This window comes from Podarcis erhardii (genome assembly GCF_964252035.2).
Source record: "Podarcis erhardii genome assembly, chromosome: Z".
In the NCBI taxonomy this organism is placed as follows: domain Eukaryota; kingdom Metazoa; phylum Chordata; class Lepidosauria; order Squamata; family Lacertidae; genus Podarcis; species Podarcis erhardii.
Window position 1 is genome coordinate 19,973,286 of NC_138504.1, and position 17,176 is coordinate 19,990,461.

The following is a 17,176-nucleotide window of genomic DNA, read 5'->3' on the forward strand; positions in this document are numbered from 1 at the left end:
CGGCACTCTTCACCCCATCCCAGACCCGGCTTCGCCTCGCATGCTTCAGCCTTCCGATCCTCTCCTTGCCCCACAGCAAAATCCAACCGCATTCTTTGCAATAAATCTTCTGTTCCTACCTCATCCTTTAAAAAAAAATAATTAAAAGGGGGGAGGGAGAGAAAAGAAGAGCAAATATCAAAGGAACCTGTCTGGCTGATTTGGAAAACCCGGTGATGGTGGAGAGAGCTTGATTTAAAATTTTGATTTGACTTCACTTGAACTATTTAATCCTGTATAATTTCACTGTACAACCAACAACAACAACAGCGCTTTGACAATCAAATCATTAAATATCGCCTTTATTCTTCTTCAAACCTGTGGAATTGCGCTGGGGGGGTGGATATGAATGTCGCAAGGGCAGAAGGAGCTCCTTGGTTTCTAACGCACAGCGCAATCCTACGCATCTCTACTTAGAAGTAAATCGTATTGAGTTCAATGGGACTTACTCCCAGGGAAGTGTGCAGATATTGTGACTTCAGGCTTCCCCTTTGCTTCGATGTTTTGAGTTTGGTATTATACAACAAGTCACGCTTTTTGTCGCCCCCACCTGGACCCCCCCTCTCATTTTTGTTTCTAGAATGCAACTATCCAAAAGATTGTTTTGTTTTCTGCGGGGTGTGAGGAAGGTAACATATTCTGATTTATATGTCTTCTTCTTTTAAAAACCAAACACGGTGGTTAACAAAATTAATTATTAACAAACAACTTCTTCTTCCTCTGCAAAGATTTAACTTGGCACTTTCTAAAACAAAAACAAAAAAAAATATTTTTATTTCGTTTCGCTTTGCCTATGTAATAGCAAAATGGTCTCCATGTCACTGTTTTTTAAGGAAAGAAAATAGAAAGATTGTATTATTCGTTTGTGTGAGTGCGTGACGAATGAAATGATGTGTCCATGTATGCTACACAAGTTCAAATAAAACACGCACGTTTTACCTCACGCCGCTCCACGGCTTTGGATGATCTGGGCAGGAAAGGAATGTGAGTCCCGGGATCTAAGCACAACTCAGGTCACCGCCCCCACCACCCCCGCCCCCTGTTTACAAGCAAAGGTTCTTTATTCTATGTGTCTTGGGTCGAGAAACTATTCGCCTCGATTTTTAAAAATGTTACAAAGTAGAACGCACAGCGCAAAATGCTGTTGAAAGGAAATAGCTATAGTGCAACCAAGAGGTAGTTTCCCTCCACAATCAACTAGTCTTCCTTGTTGCTGCGCAGTAACTACTTCCTTTTGAAAAAACTCCTTTGGAACCTTCGTAGCTTACAAACCTCTGGCGTTGCTCTTCCCCTCCCCTTCCTCTTCGTAGTGTAGAATATTTTAGTTTTTGATTTTACTAGAAGTACTATGGATGTCCAACTCCGAGCCCAAGGATTGGATAAATAAATAGTCTAAATAGCGGGAGGGAGCAGGGGAGTTGCGGCTGATTTTAGTCTTTCTGGCTGCTTCCCCTAAAGTCTGGGGGCTCCTTTGGGGGGGCAAAGAGTGCATGCAGTTATTACCTTCTATTTTCTCCTGAACCGGTGGCTTGGGACTTCCCACAATTACTGCGCGGCAGGGAAGGAGTAGCTGGGAGACGCAGAAAAATCAACGAAATATTTCATTACAGTCTACACATTGAGTTGTCAATAAACTCTTCTGAAGCTGAAATGCTTTCCATTAAGACTCTCCTAATGAGAAGCAGTCAACGGAAAACAGTCACCGATCTCTATAAGAGTTCTCGTGGAGGCGGGTGGTTGGTTGGTTAGCGGTCCAGGTTGTGCCTGAGCTTCTGTAGTTGTTTTGAGTAGATAAACTTGCAGGCTATTAATCTGAGAAAATATTATGGATCGATTCCGGTTTTGTTGAGAACTTAATTCGGTTTCAACAGGGATAGGAAGGGTGGGAGCGATTTTGGTCTGGCCTGCCTATTTATTTCAAAGGATGGGCCCAGCCTATCTGGTTAAGGGGTCTTTTTAATTAGCGTTTTACTTGAATTAACAGAAAAAACAGGAATACTTAGAAAATTATTGTATATTTATCAAAAGATGCACGCACACTCATACACACACAGCAGGCTCCAGAATGCCTCAGATTTCTGATGTAAGTTTGCTTTAGAGATATGGCATCTGCTTTGCATGCAAAAGCTCTTAGGTACCTCAAGCTGGGTTGCAAGAGACTCTAGGTTTGAAACCCGGGGAGACAGTGCCAGTAGGCTTGGACTGGTTAGGAAAGAGCCGTAACTACCTGGCTGGGCATCTCTTCTGCATGCACAAGGCCCTGGAATCAACCCCCAACATCTCCCTGTAGGGCTGAGAGATATTCCATGTCTGAAATCCTACGGAGCCACTGCCAGTCAGTGTAGACAACTGTGGCTTCCTGTGATCTGGGCGCTTAACACTGAACGATGCGCTGTGAAGCAACCTGCTTGGTGTGTCTTATTATCTGCGGGGGTGCTTGTTTTAGCGTTTGAGTTCCACCCTGGTCACGAGGGCCAGTCACAATATTGAAATAGTATTGGCTACTTTTTAAAAAATCCCACTTCACTGCCTCAGACTAGCACTTCCTTCTTTTAACCCTTATAACAACAGCCCTGTGTGGACGGTCAGATCAGGTCAAGATAGGGTGACGGGTCTAATACGATCAAAGATTTGAACTTGGACTCTGGCTTTAGTCCTGCACTCTGAGGACTACACTACATCAGTTGCCTTGTTTAACCCACTGCCTAATGTGGAGAAATTCTGGTATGAGAATCATATCCCGTGATTCTGAATGGTGCGTGACTTTTCAGGTTTCAGGGGATTTGGGGGGGGAGGGGATAAATTTGGGAGACTCTGGCTTTGGCGTGCGGGAGGGGGGAGAGTAAAGAACCATTTGCTGTGGTGCTTTGAAAACATATGCCAATTAATCTATTATTTTTTTGAATTAACACTTGCAAAGCACCTGACATTATATATATATATATATATATATATATATATATATATATATATATATCCAAATGAATGTGAAAGACAGTCCCTGGCTAAGGGCACACAAGCTAACAGACACGATATAAAAGAAAAGGGGCTTGAGGAGAGAATAGAAAGCGAGTTTTGGAGCATCTGCTTCTCCTCTGGCGGATGGAAGGGCCGGCCTGCTCTCCTATTTGCCACTATTATATTCCTGGGAGGCAGGGGTACCTGAAGAACGGGACTTGCTCCCTCCCTAAATGGTGCCCCCTGCATTTGACTTTCCCCCCAGGATGAAGGCAACAAGAACTGAGACGGCGCAAATATCCCGGAGTCTGGGGCGACGTTCAGACAAGGGTCTTGCTCATAGGATCATAAACTTGGAATCTCAAACCCGCTGAAACAGCATCCCTAAAAAGTGACTATTTCTAGCCACAGCTTTTTTAAAAAAACAAACTCTGAGGTAGAATAGTCCATTACTTCCGGAAGCGAACAAACTGGTGTAGTCAGGACGTTCTCTACCGTTCAGTGGAAATCCCATTTCCAGCTCTCTGGCATAGCAGTGTCTCTTCAACTGCCTTCCCAACCCATTAAAACGGCATTTCCCGCCTGATACTAGCCATAACTAGCCAAATTGAACCTCCACGATCAGAGGCAGTGTACCTTCCTGGCTGCCTGATGCCTAGGAGGTGGGCGGGTGAACACAGGAAACACTGGTCTATCTAGTGGAGTAGTGTCCACATTGACTAGCAGGGTTGTCTGGGGTTCCACGCAGGGGTCTTTCTGGGGATCGAACCTGAGACCTTCTGCATGCAGAGCATACCACTGAGTCAAGGCCCTTCCTTAAACAACAACTGTGCCTTGCCTATCGACTTCCCACGGAGTCTGGCAGTTGCCCCCTCTCACAGTCCCCCGTGGTCTGAGCCAGCACAGCAAATCCCCTTCACAACAGGGTAGTTGCCTGGGGGGGAAATAAGCGAAGTCGTGAAAACGGGAGTTGCCTCGAATTTTGGAGCCTTCAGACCAGCTGAAGAATGCTAGTAAGATTTGTTAGTGTGGCTTAGTCAATTCTTCAGTGTCTTTGCAGCTCTGTCCTGTGCATCCTTACTTTGAAGTTAAGTTCCACGGAATTAGACGGGGTTCACTCCCAGGTAGATGTTTCCAGAGGAGTCGTCTGCCGCAGAGAGAGAAAGAGAGTCCTGGACACCTAACCAATTTATTGTGAAGCATGCTTCCAAGGACTGCCGTCCATTTCTTCAGATGCATGAAATGCTGTCCAGATATTCGTGGATTTGTACGTTATGCATCTGACATTGTGGAATGCAGCCTACAAAAGCTTATTCCACAATAAAATGGTTGTTGTGGACTCTTTACTGTTTATTGTGCTTTTCGGACTCCTGTTGTCAAGAAAACGTGTGTAAAAAGTTAATGCGCGTGCGCAGAGGAAAGCAAGTAAAGTTAACTGGCAAAACCCTCCTGCTTCAGACAAGCTGATGGCTTGTTCCTCCGAGGGTCTTCCCGACACCATCACCACCAGCGATTTCTGACTTGGTTTAGCTTCTTCTGTGCCTCCTCTGCAGGCAAAAGCCTAGGGTATTCTCTTCCTATTCATTGGCTAAGGAAGGAAGGGGACAGTCCTCCACTCATTTACTTGGGAGTAAGCCTTATTGACCTTAATGAGATTTACTTTTGAGTAGACATGTGTAAAACCATGCTGCAAGACTGCAGTCTTCTAGACCAGCTTTCCTGGGTGCAAGCCTCATTGAAGCACTGAAATTTGGGGATAACAGAGCAATCCTATAGCGTCTATTTAGAAGTAAGACCCAATGAAAACGGAGGGAATCAAGTTACTTCCAAGTAAACGTGCCTTGGGGAGGGGGATCAAGCTGCCTGCAGCTCCCAAATAAATAAAAGATGAACTAGATTGTTTATCTTGGGGAAAATACGTTCAAGAAGTGGAGCCAAATGGAGGACATCGAGTTAAGATTTTATTTTGCATACAGTCCAAGTGAAATACTTGAGGCCTGTACAATTTAAGTGCAAAACAATACGCTTTGACAATCAAATCCTTAAATATATCACAATTGCGTCTTATTTTTACTCCGTGGAATCAGTTATAAAGTAAATGGGAGGTAATACCTAGACTCTTTACTTCAGTTAGCTTTCCTTTCCCTGTTTGATTTGTTTCTCTCCTTTTGATTCCAGAGTGCATTGTCCCAAAAGGAAGTCTATCCTAAGCACACCTAGTAGAATAATCCCATTGAACTCACTGGGGCTTCTAAGTAAACATGCTGTAAACCTGGAGGGCGGCTGGATCAAAATATAACACTTGCAAATTACAGAAAGCTTGTTTTTATTTTGTTTATTTTTTAGGAAAAGTTGCTAGCAGTTTCCATATTACTTTGCACATATTTAATTATAAGCTTATGTTGTTGTTATCGTGGTTGTTGCTTTCCGTAGTTAATTTACTCCCCTTCATTAAAATTAACGCTTATTTTGTAAGTACGACCAGTGGCATTTTCGTGTTTGTGTATTCTGTGGATTTTCGAAATAAACCTCGCACGCTTTACTTCACGCCACCCTCCTTCATTCCTTGGAAAGTGTGTGTGTGTGTGTGTGTGTGTGTGTGTGTGTAGAGGCAAATCCGAAGATAATACGTTAGGAACATCAAGTATTTATAAGGTAAATACACTTGAGTGAAATGCCATTAAAAAGAAATTACATCGCTTGCGACAAATCCGTCAACAGAGAATCCGCGTAGAGAATATGGCAACCAGAGAATTTCCTGTCATTCTTAAGCCGGTGTTTTACCACAACTCCCTTACTCTCTCGGTCGAAAAGGGGGCGGGGAACGAAGCCATTGCCCCCAGCCCATCTGGCACCATCATTCACATGCCGTGTGGAATTACGGTGAGGCCACCAGGTCAGTACTTTTGGGGAGGTGACCAGGGCCCCATTCAACAGAACGAGCAAGGAAGTTCCTGAGCGCAGCAGGACTGGCTCACTGTGTTTTGAAGTAAATGAAGTAATGACAGTACACAAGCGCTCATGCCAGCAAGCACCCAACCTCTCATGGCCCTTATTGTCAGGGTCTAAATAGTAGTGAATTGTATCACTACTTAGAAGGGGGGGATAAATAAATAAATATTTAATTTTGGAGTCCAGAAGCAGGATCGTTCTGGAAGCATACAAAAGTCCAGGCCCCCAGACATTTTCAATGAGAACAACATACCAACTCTTGAGATCAGGCAAAGTTTATTCTTTTTAGCGCGGGGGTCCTGAAAGTGTGCATCCTACGCGTGTGGAAAGGTTATGGAAACCGATGGGTAAGTTTCTGGCTAATTCCCCTGGGGGGAAAGCCCCCCACCCATACTGCGCAGAAAAAACAGCGATGCACACAAACTCCTTGGCACGTCAGAAGAGACCTGCTGGATCAGATCAAAATACCGTGTTCTCCAGGATGATACTGCGTGCTTTCCCCACACCCAATTTGAGGTACAGAGTATAGTGACACTGGACATGGAATATAGAGAAATACGCATGGAATATAGGGAAATACACATGGAATATAGGGAAATATACATGGAATATAGGGTAGTACACATGGAATACACGAGCCAGTCAGACCACTGGGCTCATCCAGTTCAGTATTATCTACAGTGCTAGGGAGTGGTTCTTCAAGAGTTTCAGGAAGTGGGATTCTCCCAGCCTTATCTGAGGATATTGGGGACATTTTGTGTGCAAAGCAGATGCTCTACCACTGAGTCACAGCCCTCCTCCAACCATTGGTCCATCCAGCTCAGTATTGTCCACTCTGACTGGCCCTGGCTCTCATTGATTTCAGACAGGTTCTTTCCCCATTTTACCTGGAGATGCTGGGGACTGAACCTGAGACCTGCATAGAAGGCAGGTGTTCTAATCAGAGAGGATCCTTCCCCATGTCTTTGACAGCCAGATCCTCCATGTGTTTCTGTCTAATCCCTTTTTTAAAATCGCCTAGCCTGTGACCACCATTGCCTTGTCTTCTTCAATTAATGATGCTCTCGGCACTTTTGTCTGTCCCGCCGTTTGCCAATTCTTAAGCCTGAGGCAAGCAGGCAGGCCGCCGCTTAACGAGAACGTCTAAACCATTTAGCCCAAAATGCGAGCTAAATTATTTTCGCTGAAATTGTTGCTATTATTATCTGTATTGTTGTTGTTATATCTTGGTATTACAACGCTATGGGTTAATTTAACGCCTCATGGAGGTTAATAAAGGCTTACAAAAATAGGGAAGCCCCTACCCTCTGAGGAACTCACAAATTGAGAGGGGAGGGAACTATACTAGGGAGAGGGAAATGCATGGAATTGTATCTAAATCCTACTCAGAGCAGACCCATTAAAATTAATGAACCTAAATTAGTCACGTCCATTAATTTAAATGGGTTTACTCTGAGTAGAACCAGGGTCGAATGCCACTCAATGAAAGATGTCGTTAAAAAACACACCAATAAGCTAGTAAGAGTTAACACAAATCTTAGCAGCCAAAGTAAGAGAAAGGAGGAGGGGAGGCAGTTTAAAATCATTTCGCAAATGTAAAAACTAAAAAAAGTCAGCCTTGTGTTGGAGAAACGGACAGAGAATCCAACAGGGACCTCCCCACCCCCCATCTAATAGGCTTAGGCCATTTACACGTAAAGTTCAGGCGCTCTCTATTGTTATTGTTATTCTAATGCCTTGACTAGAAGAAAGGTCCCTGCTCCGAGGCGCTTACATTTTATTTTATTTTTTCAAGCAGCACCACAGGAAGCAATGGAAAGAGAGGCGAGGAGGCTCGAGGAATATACATTTAGTTCAGTTAAACTTAGAATAGCAAAATTGAAAGGGATCCTGGATATCAGGAGTTTGGGGAGGATAGAATCCTTGACAACCTCTGCTTAAATATTTCCATACATAAGCTTACAAAATATAACTAGGTGGGTGTTGTTTTTATTTTGCTTATGTTTTCTTAAAAAGTCGTTTGCTCATTTCCGTCTATTCTATGATTCTGTATGTATGAACTAGTTGAGATTCAAGCATTGCCGGGGGTGGGACTAGGTGACCCTCGGGGTCCCTTCCAACTCTACAGCTATGATTCTATCATTCTTAGCCCCCTCCAGCTAGAGGAGAAGGGGCTTCTAGGGCGGCAGAAATCTCTTTCTGGCTCTGGCTTGAATCACTTGCTCAGACCAATAACCGCTCAGCTTCTATCTTTGCTCCGGTTTCTTTGGGATTTCGTTTGGCGATCCTTAGAATCATAGAATTATAGAATTTTTAGAGCTGGAAAGGTCCCTCAGAATCATCTAGTCCAAACCCCTGCAATGCAGGAATACTTCCTCTTTAAAAAGGGCAATATTCTTATTCCTCTTTATACAACTCGATAAAAAGTTCAGAGTTGCTGTTTGGCGTGACCAAAATCTGGAAGTTATATTATTTGGGCGATTTGCAACGAAAGATCTTGATTGCAATTAGCGCTGGATATTATTATTTATTTACTTTTGCTTGTTTGCGCGTGAAACCAGAAGAAATTGCCAAAAAAGAGAAGGAAATGTCACTTTTTTTCCTTTTCTTTTTCTTTTTGTACAGAGCATTAGGTAAAACTATATAAGCTGTTCCTATAACTTTTCAGTTCAGATTCCCCTACCCCTCTAATAATAATAATAAAAAAATCACCCTGTGTCTTTGATTTTGTGTTTGGTCTTTGCTTTTTATTAACGCGACTAGTTTTTTTGGGGGGGAGGGGTTAGTTGATCTTATTCGTAATCTAGTATAAGGTTTCTAGATGGATTTGATTTCGTCTGTAATTTACCTCAAACCTTTATGAATGCGGGAGGGGTAATATTCTAACAAACTCAACCTACTCTATTCCAGTAGTTGGAAAATAATAATAATAATAATAATAATAATAATAATAATAATAATAATAATAATAATAATAGAGTGGTAAAAGAAGAAAATTGAATTCTATTCGATCCATCCACCAGAGAAACGAAGACCACGGGGAGGTTATGAGAGTTAGCTAGCTGGCATTGGACAAGATTCAGCTAAGATAAAGCACATTTAAATCCCATTGATTTTAATAGAAGGGGGAAGCAGGTATAAAGAGCGTTGACTCTGGGTGGCAACCATAGCGGAAGTAGAATGGAAAGGGGCTCTGTTTTAAGCTCCTATGGCGAATCACCGCTTTTTGAACTTAGCAGAAAACTTTGTCAGTTCTCCCCACCGGCCACCGCTCTCTCCTCCGAAATGCCGCCCACCCACCCCACCCGCCGCCTTCAGCTCCCACCATGGCGCTTGCTTGGTCTGACTGACAACTCTCCCCGGGCTTCTATCGCGCTTGGCTTTCCGCCTGGGACCACATTAAACCCTCTCTCTCAGGCACCAGTCAAAGAGAATAGATTGGACTGCGACTTTTTCATGAATGAGAAACATTTTTGCTGTTGTTGTTGTTCAGTTCTCCACCAGTCCTGCACCCTCCCCCACTGCCGTTAATAATAAGCGACCTGCTTCGGGCTGTTTTCAGGACCCTGGACAGTTCAAAAAGGGATTGCTGCTTCGGCTCTGGTTGCTGGCTCCCTTACAGGGCAAAAGATGCCTCTTCTGGGGAGTTTGGGGAACAGGAGAGGCCCGATCGAGAAGCCGATGAGCTGTCCGGGGTGCTGAAACAGCACTCCGAAGATCTGAGAAATACCCCCTCTCTTCTGTAACTTCCCTTCTCGTCTACCCAGCCTCCACTGAATGCTCTCTGCCCGGTCCTGGACCGGACCCTTCGCACAGCTTTAAAGCCCCTTCAGCTCAGCTTCCCCCACTCTCCGTCTCCGCTTTGTTCTTTCGTCGGAGTCCTGTTTTTTCCATGCCACGAAAAACGCATTTTCATAAATAGACCTTGGCCAAGTGCTGAGTATGAAATTTTAATGAAGTCTGGATGTTGAGTGCTGCCTGGGGGGCCTTTGAGAATCATCTCAGTGCAACATTAGCAGAGCCCTTCTCTCGCCCCCCTCTCCCCGTCATGGCTCTTTCCAAGAGACATCAAACTCTCCACGGCTTAAGACGGGTCGCGCCTTAGTGGATGGAGCCCGCCCCGCCCCCCGAGCGAAAAATGGGGTGCCAGCAGCAGCCCTCTCCCACAAAGCCAAGCCTCTCGTGCACTTCTTCCTTAGGAGGAAAGGGGAACGGCTAAGCAAAATGACAACACCTACAGGTGCCTCTTACACTCCGGCCCTTGTATTAAAAGTTTTAAATGCGCGCGATGCAATATTTATCACCTGAGATAATAAAAAGGCGAGACAGTATTTCCTCGTTTCAAAATTCACACAGCTTTAAGCAAAACGCTTCTCCTGCTGAATCGATCCGGGCTTAAGAGTTGTTTGGGGGAAGGCAGAACCACCACCAACCCGCTGCTGGCGTTTTTGTTTTGTTTTTGTGGGGAGTTCTTTTTCGAGGGTACTATTCGAAGGCCATAAGGCAGCCTCCTCTCTGTAGGAGTGGCTGTAAGCAGGTAAGGGAGGTTTTCCTTAATGCCAGAGAAGGCCTTTCGTGGAGGGGGCGGCTGATGGGGGAGAGAATGAGGGAGCTAAAATGCAGCCGCGCCACCCCCTTCTCTAAAGGGAACGCTGCGCGATTAGGCAAGTCTTGCGGTCAGAACAGGGCAAACAAACAAACAAGACTGGTGTGTTTGTTTTCGTTTTTACCATTTAAAAAATCCTAATCAAAATAGGATTCCCCCAAACAACTGCTGCTTAACTCAGTTGGTTAGAGCGTGGTACTGATAATGCCAAGGTTGCAGGTTCAATCCCCGTATGAGACAGCTGCATATTCCTGCATTGCAGGGGGTTGGACTAGATGATCCTCAGGGTCCCTTACAACTCTATGATTCTATCATAGGAGATCAAATGCGTTGTGCACATGAGGCAACAGCGATTGCGCTGGACTGCTAAGAAAACAAGCGAACTCATCACACGCCTAGTATAGTGTTATTATTAGCCTCAGAGTCAACTCTACATGCTTTCCTTGGTTCCTTCTTGATCTGCATCATCCTTGCAAGTTATTCATCTAGGCAGTGGTAATATGTAATGACTTGCTAGGAGCGGAGAGGGGAGGGGGAGAGAAAAGAAACTTTGGTGCAAGACTTTCTTTTCTTTTTTAAAAAAGTAGTATAGTTGGAGGAACTCACAAGGTGTTGTGGGTGCTATGAATCTGTGGTAGGATGAATTCACTGAAGTTCTTGAAAACTGCACTTTGGAAAAAGGTGTGACAAACTTTTCTGCCAGATGAAAAGTCCCATCTAACAATGTGTTCCTATACATATTTACTTGGAAGCAAATCACAGGAAGTTCAACACTGACTAGTACGTGTGGTTAGTATTGCAGCCTTAGTCCAGAAATCAATTTATTTAGTTAGTTATATATACCACCTTTGGAGTAAATGTAATTGAAATCAGTGGGACTGAGTAGATAGGCCTTGGTTTGCACTGTTAAAGTACTTCCACCCCACACTTTAAATAAACAGCGTACGATCTAAAAGACACTGCACACACAAAAAATGGAATGGGAGGAGAGAGGAAAGGAAAAAGTCATGCTCAGGCATCAGTTCTTAAAGCCACTGTTATTATAGGACCAGTGGGGATGGAAATGCCTCGGGGAAGCTCCCGAACGGGCCGTGAAGACAGACATTCCTCAATAGTTGTCTATCCTCAGTCTCCAACGCTATCAGAAGTATTTTGCTACTGAACCTGGAAGTTCCATTTAAGTACAACAGCTAATAGTCACCAACTTTATCAATCCTCTCCTCTTTATTTAAGAGTCATCTAACTCTGTGGCCATTGTCACATTGTGGTGGTGAGTTATAGAAGTAGTGAAGACGTACTTCCTTTTCAAAAGTCTGTGCTGAACTGTCAGATAACTTAACTGAATGACGGAGAGCCTAGGAAGAACATTTTGACAGCTGAGGGCAAAGAATGGGGGGGGGGCGGGAGGGAGAGAGATAAAAAGAAAAAGAAATTTTAAAAAGGAGGAGGAGCAAATGGTCTGCTGCATCCAAGTATGTAGGACAAGTGACGCGAGTAGACTTGGATTACTTGACTTCTTGTTTAGGTGCTTGAGCAACTGTTTAGTTGGACCACTGGATTTTGCCACCCCCATAATATGGAAAACTTAAAACAATGTTGGCTTGTAAAAGAGAAAACAAACAAGAACAAAAGAAATATATATATAATTGTGGTGCGAGAAAGAAGTTTTGTTAACTTCTGCAATTGTTTATCTCTGTAGCATTCTATTCCATAATGGGTTTGAACTCATGCATGTTATTGTATAGGTATGGAAAAAAGACATAAAACTGGTCTGTGCATGATTTGGGGCTAGTGTATGTCTCAGAATCAGGGTTTGTAGTTTTTTCTTACCTTTAGTCACATTTTTACAAGAGCTATGATTTAACAGATATATAAAGGCTAATTACATTTTACAAGAGCTATGATTTAACAGATATATAAAGGCTAATTTATTTATTTATTTTTAATATTTTTTATTCAATTTTCCATCCATAACAAAGAAAACAAAACAATAAAGAACATACAACACGTATAATTTCAGTCTTAATTTCATATTCCTTACTCTCCCGACTTCCTCATACCTCCCCTTTCTGCATTCTCGTGTCGAATTAATTAATTAACAAATCCCTCCCTTACTTTCAAATTAATTGTAAAAACATTCAGTTTCTTCCACTTAACCGTTATCGCTGTTAACCCCTATTTTTCTCATTCAACATCAATCTAGCATTCACTAATTTTTGAATATTTCTTTAAATAGTCTTTGAACTTTTTCCAATCTTCTTCCGCCGTTGCTCTTCCCTGGTCTCGGATTCTGCTTGTAGTCAATCACTTTCATCTGCCACTCTTCCACGGTGGGTAGATCTTGTGTCTTCCAGTACTTTGCTATAAGAATTCTTGCTGCTGTTGTAGCATACATAAAAAAAGTTCTATCCTTCTTTGCAACCAATTGGCCGACTATGCCCAGAAGAAAGGCCTCTGGTTTCTTAAGAAAGGTGTACCTAAGTACCTTTTTCAGTTCATTATAGATCAATTCCCAGAAAGCCTTAATCCTTGGGCACGTCCACCAAAGGTGAAAGAATGTTCCTTCTCTTTCTTTACACTTCCAACATTTGTTCTCGGGCAAGTGGTAGATTTTCGCAAGCTTGACTGGGGTCATGTACCACCTATAAATCATTTTCATAATATTTTCTCTCAAGGCACTACATGCCGTAAATTTCATCCCGGTGGTCCATAACTTTTCCCAGTCAGCAAACATTATGTCATGACCAATATCCTGCGCCCATTTAATCATTGCAGATTTAACCATTTCATCTTATAAAGGCTAATTTAAGGGGACGGAAGAAGTGACATCTTGAACCAAATCAAAATCCTTGCTAACTCACAGTATGGCTTCTGACTCACTCAAAATTGGATTCTCAAATACAGCTTGGAGGGCGATGTATTCTGGAGGGTATACTGGATGTATTCTGGAGGGTGACATTTGGGTATTTTGACATGTGTTTTGATTTGTTTTGAGCTTATTGCTCTTTTTAGTTATTTTTTTGAAAGCTTTAGAAAGCTGTTTTCAACTGTTTTCACTCATAATTTTCTTGTTTTATTTTTCTTTATTCTTCATTGTGAAAACTTATTTGAGTTTTTGGCTTGTTTACAACCAAGCAGTATATGAATCTTTTGAAATGGGGAACAGCCCCCCCCCAAAAAAAAACTTTCCAAGAAGTGCTATGGGTGGATCTCCTGCTCTGCCCCATCATCTTTGAGCTTCACCACATGATGAGATGTTACATAAATGCATATTCCACCAGAGTTCCACTGTCATGTAGGTCCACAGGCAAGTATTATGTCTTTTTAGCAGATGTCTGCCAGCAGGAGCATCACTTGGTGAAATGCTCAAAAAAGGGAAGTTGAAAAAGGCAGAAACTATCAAGAGGTCACCCACTGTGGCAAGATAGGGACAAATGTATCCCTCTGCTGGATCTTGGAAGTCTCTCCACAACCTCCATTAGCCCTGCACCATACCCTCCCTGAGGGTTTTTGCCTAGTTGGAACAGGCCTCTGAACTCTGACAATGCCTCTTCCTTTCTGAGATGGAGAATACAAAGTAGGGTGTGAGTGTGCGTAGAAACTAGCCTCCTCTGCAAAGGTATAATTTGCTTCCTTTGCTCCAACCTCTTTTCCCACTGACCCTGCCTACCACTGTGATGTGGCAACAGGAAGCTTGCCCAGAACGGAATGTGGTCTTCAGTATGGAAAATGTTTCCCAGTCCTTCACAATGGGAAGAGCTTCAGAAAAGGGAAAGAAGTGTGAGTGGCACTGAGCAGAGAGTTGGACCATATGACCTCCCAGGCTCTCCCAACTCTAAAATCCGATGTGTACCCTGTTTCCAGTGGTGAACAATCCCAGGAAGCTCAGAAGCAAGCCATTTGCATTCCATTACTGTCAGTGGGTATGGTTTGGTGGCAGGGTCTTTTCAGTAACAGCTCCCTCCTTTCTGCTTGAGCTTTTATGCCCATGTTATAGGTATTTTGTCAGGCAGCACCAGAGACTCTGTTGCTTGCATGACTTTGGGTTTTCAGTGATATTTGCTTATTCTGCCTCCGCTCTACTGCCCCTGTGTGCCATTCTGACCCTCTGGAGCAGATTTGGGGAAGGCATGGGGGACTTGCAGTGGTAGGAGAGGGAAGTTCCATTGTGCTATCAGGCGTCATTGCACTGGCTTCTGCTAGTGAGTGATTTAGCTGAACGCAGCCCTTGCTCTCTAGGCTTTCAGGAAGGAGCTTTCCCCCTGGACTTTATCACTACTTAGAGATTGGGATAGCATGTAACACTGTCTACTTATCTACCTACTTACTAGGAAGGGGGAAAGTCCAGTCAATTCTGAGTAAATAAAAGCTACGCTTGAGGGAAATATGTTCTTATATTTTATGTTCTATTTTCATCAGTGCTAATGTGGATATTATCGGGCCTGAATTTAGTTAGTTCTAGCCTGTTGAATATGGAATGCCTGTCATCTTATGTGTTAATAGTACCTCAACGAAAGGAGGAAGCAGTACTGCCTTTCTCAACCTTCTCACAAAGCTATCCTGTCTGACACAATACCCAAAGAGGTATAGAAATATGTCATCGCTGCTTTTTTCCTGATTCTTTTGGGGAAATGATGATGTGGTACAGATCCGGGTGAGTCAGAATGGAATAAAGTATCTAAGATTTCCACATTCTAGAACCACTAATGTCAGGAAGTGATTATTAAGATTATGCAAGTGTGTAAAAAGCAAACAATTACAACACCAATCATAAGACAGGATAGTTACATGTTCATTTATTTTTTTCCTGCTGAGTAAAAATAATAGGCTTGGGAGAAATCAACAGAGCATTCTTTCTGAGCTTCATTGTGGTCAGGTAATCTTCAGTACAAAGGCAAGGAAGAAAATCCCAAAGGCTTTTCAGACTCTAGCCTGTTCCTTATTCTTGGTGCATGCTCCCTATCTCTAAGATAGTCTACTAGTTTGGAATCACACCTTGCTTGCACACACACACACACACACACACACACAAAAAAAAACAACCAACCACAACAACCACAACTTCTCAGACATTGTGAGAGAGAATGGATTTGTGTGCTGTTTGGAAATAGAAATACAAATAGCAACTTCTTTGATCCTGGGCAAGATATTGCATAATTTACAGTGTGATCCAGGGCTTTAGAAAATGGGTAGCCAGATCCAAAATGAGCAGTTACTGGGGGTGGGGAATGGGCAATTCAAAAATTCAAGTCATGCAAGTGTCAATTTATGTTAGGTGATGTTAGAAGTGACAGTGAGAAAAGTATTAAGTAGTCCAGGTTCTCCTAGAAATCCAGACCCTGATCAAACAGACCCATTGCTCCCCCTGCTGCCAAAGACACTCCCCGTGGACTCCAATGCTACTCTGCAGAATATTCACCAATGTTTTGAATAGGAAGGAAATATAACACTCTTCTACTGTCATACTATCAAATCCCCAGTTTTGAGGATCTTCTGACACTCAGTGTTGACTTCTTAATGTCATAGAATGTGACTCTAAGCAATAAAGTATGGAAATATACATGTAAGGGAAAAAATAAACAGGTATATTGCAGCAATGCAATGTAGCTGAACACAAGCTATAATCACACATTCACAAATTATAATCTTGTACATTTCCAAAGTGGTTTGTTAATCCTTCTTCTCAAGGAACCTGCGAATCATAGCTTTGTGAGGGGAATAGGGATCCTAACAATTCTCAGCACCCTTACATACCACAGTTCCCAGGCCTCTTTGGGGGAAGCCACAACTGTTTAACATGCTTTGATAGTGCTTTAAATGTACAGTGCAAATGAAAAACCTACAGGCCCCAGCTGGAAGAAGGAGCAGATCACATTGAAAAGGTTTGAGAAAACCCTTGGATAGTTGTGCTGTGCCAAAAACTTTCCTCCCGTTTCCTGATAATTTTTCCCCTCTGTGAAATAGGTTTCTTTATTTATTTATTTCCTCAGACTTTTAAAGAAGAACAATCTGAGTGAGAGACTGCTGGTGTCCTTCTACCGAGGCTCCATAGAGAGCATTCTCACATACTGTATTTGTGCCTGGTTCTCCAGCTGTACAGCTAGGAAGAGGAAGGTGCTCCAGAAGGTCATAACCACAGCCCAAAGGATTATTGGTCATCCCCTCCCATCTTTGGAAGAACTGTACGGTTCCCGTTGTCTTAGGAAAGCAAACAATATCCTGCAGGATGCATCTCACCCGGGACACAGTCTGTTTGTACTACTGCCTTCTGGCAGGAGATACAGAAACATCAAGTCAAGGACAAATAGACTGAAAAATAGTTTCTATCCAAGAGCTGTGGCCTTCTTAAATGCAGTAACTCGATAGTGTGACCTGGGAGTTTGATGGGTGTGGGTGTGGGTGTGGCTGGAATGTGGTTTGTTTGGTTGTTGTTGTTGTTTTGCTTTTGTTGTTTTTAAGGGATGGCATCCAATTTCGTTGCACTTGTGCAATGTTGCACTTGTGTAATGACAATAAAGAATCTATCTATCTATCTATCTATCTTCTGTTCTTTTGTGCAATTTAAAGGAGACTTTAAAGTGTCTTTATAGTGCCACTGGGTTGAACTTAACTTATTGTTGA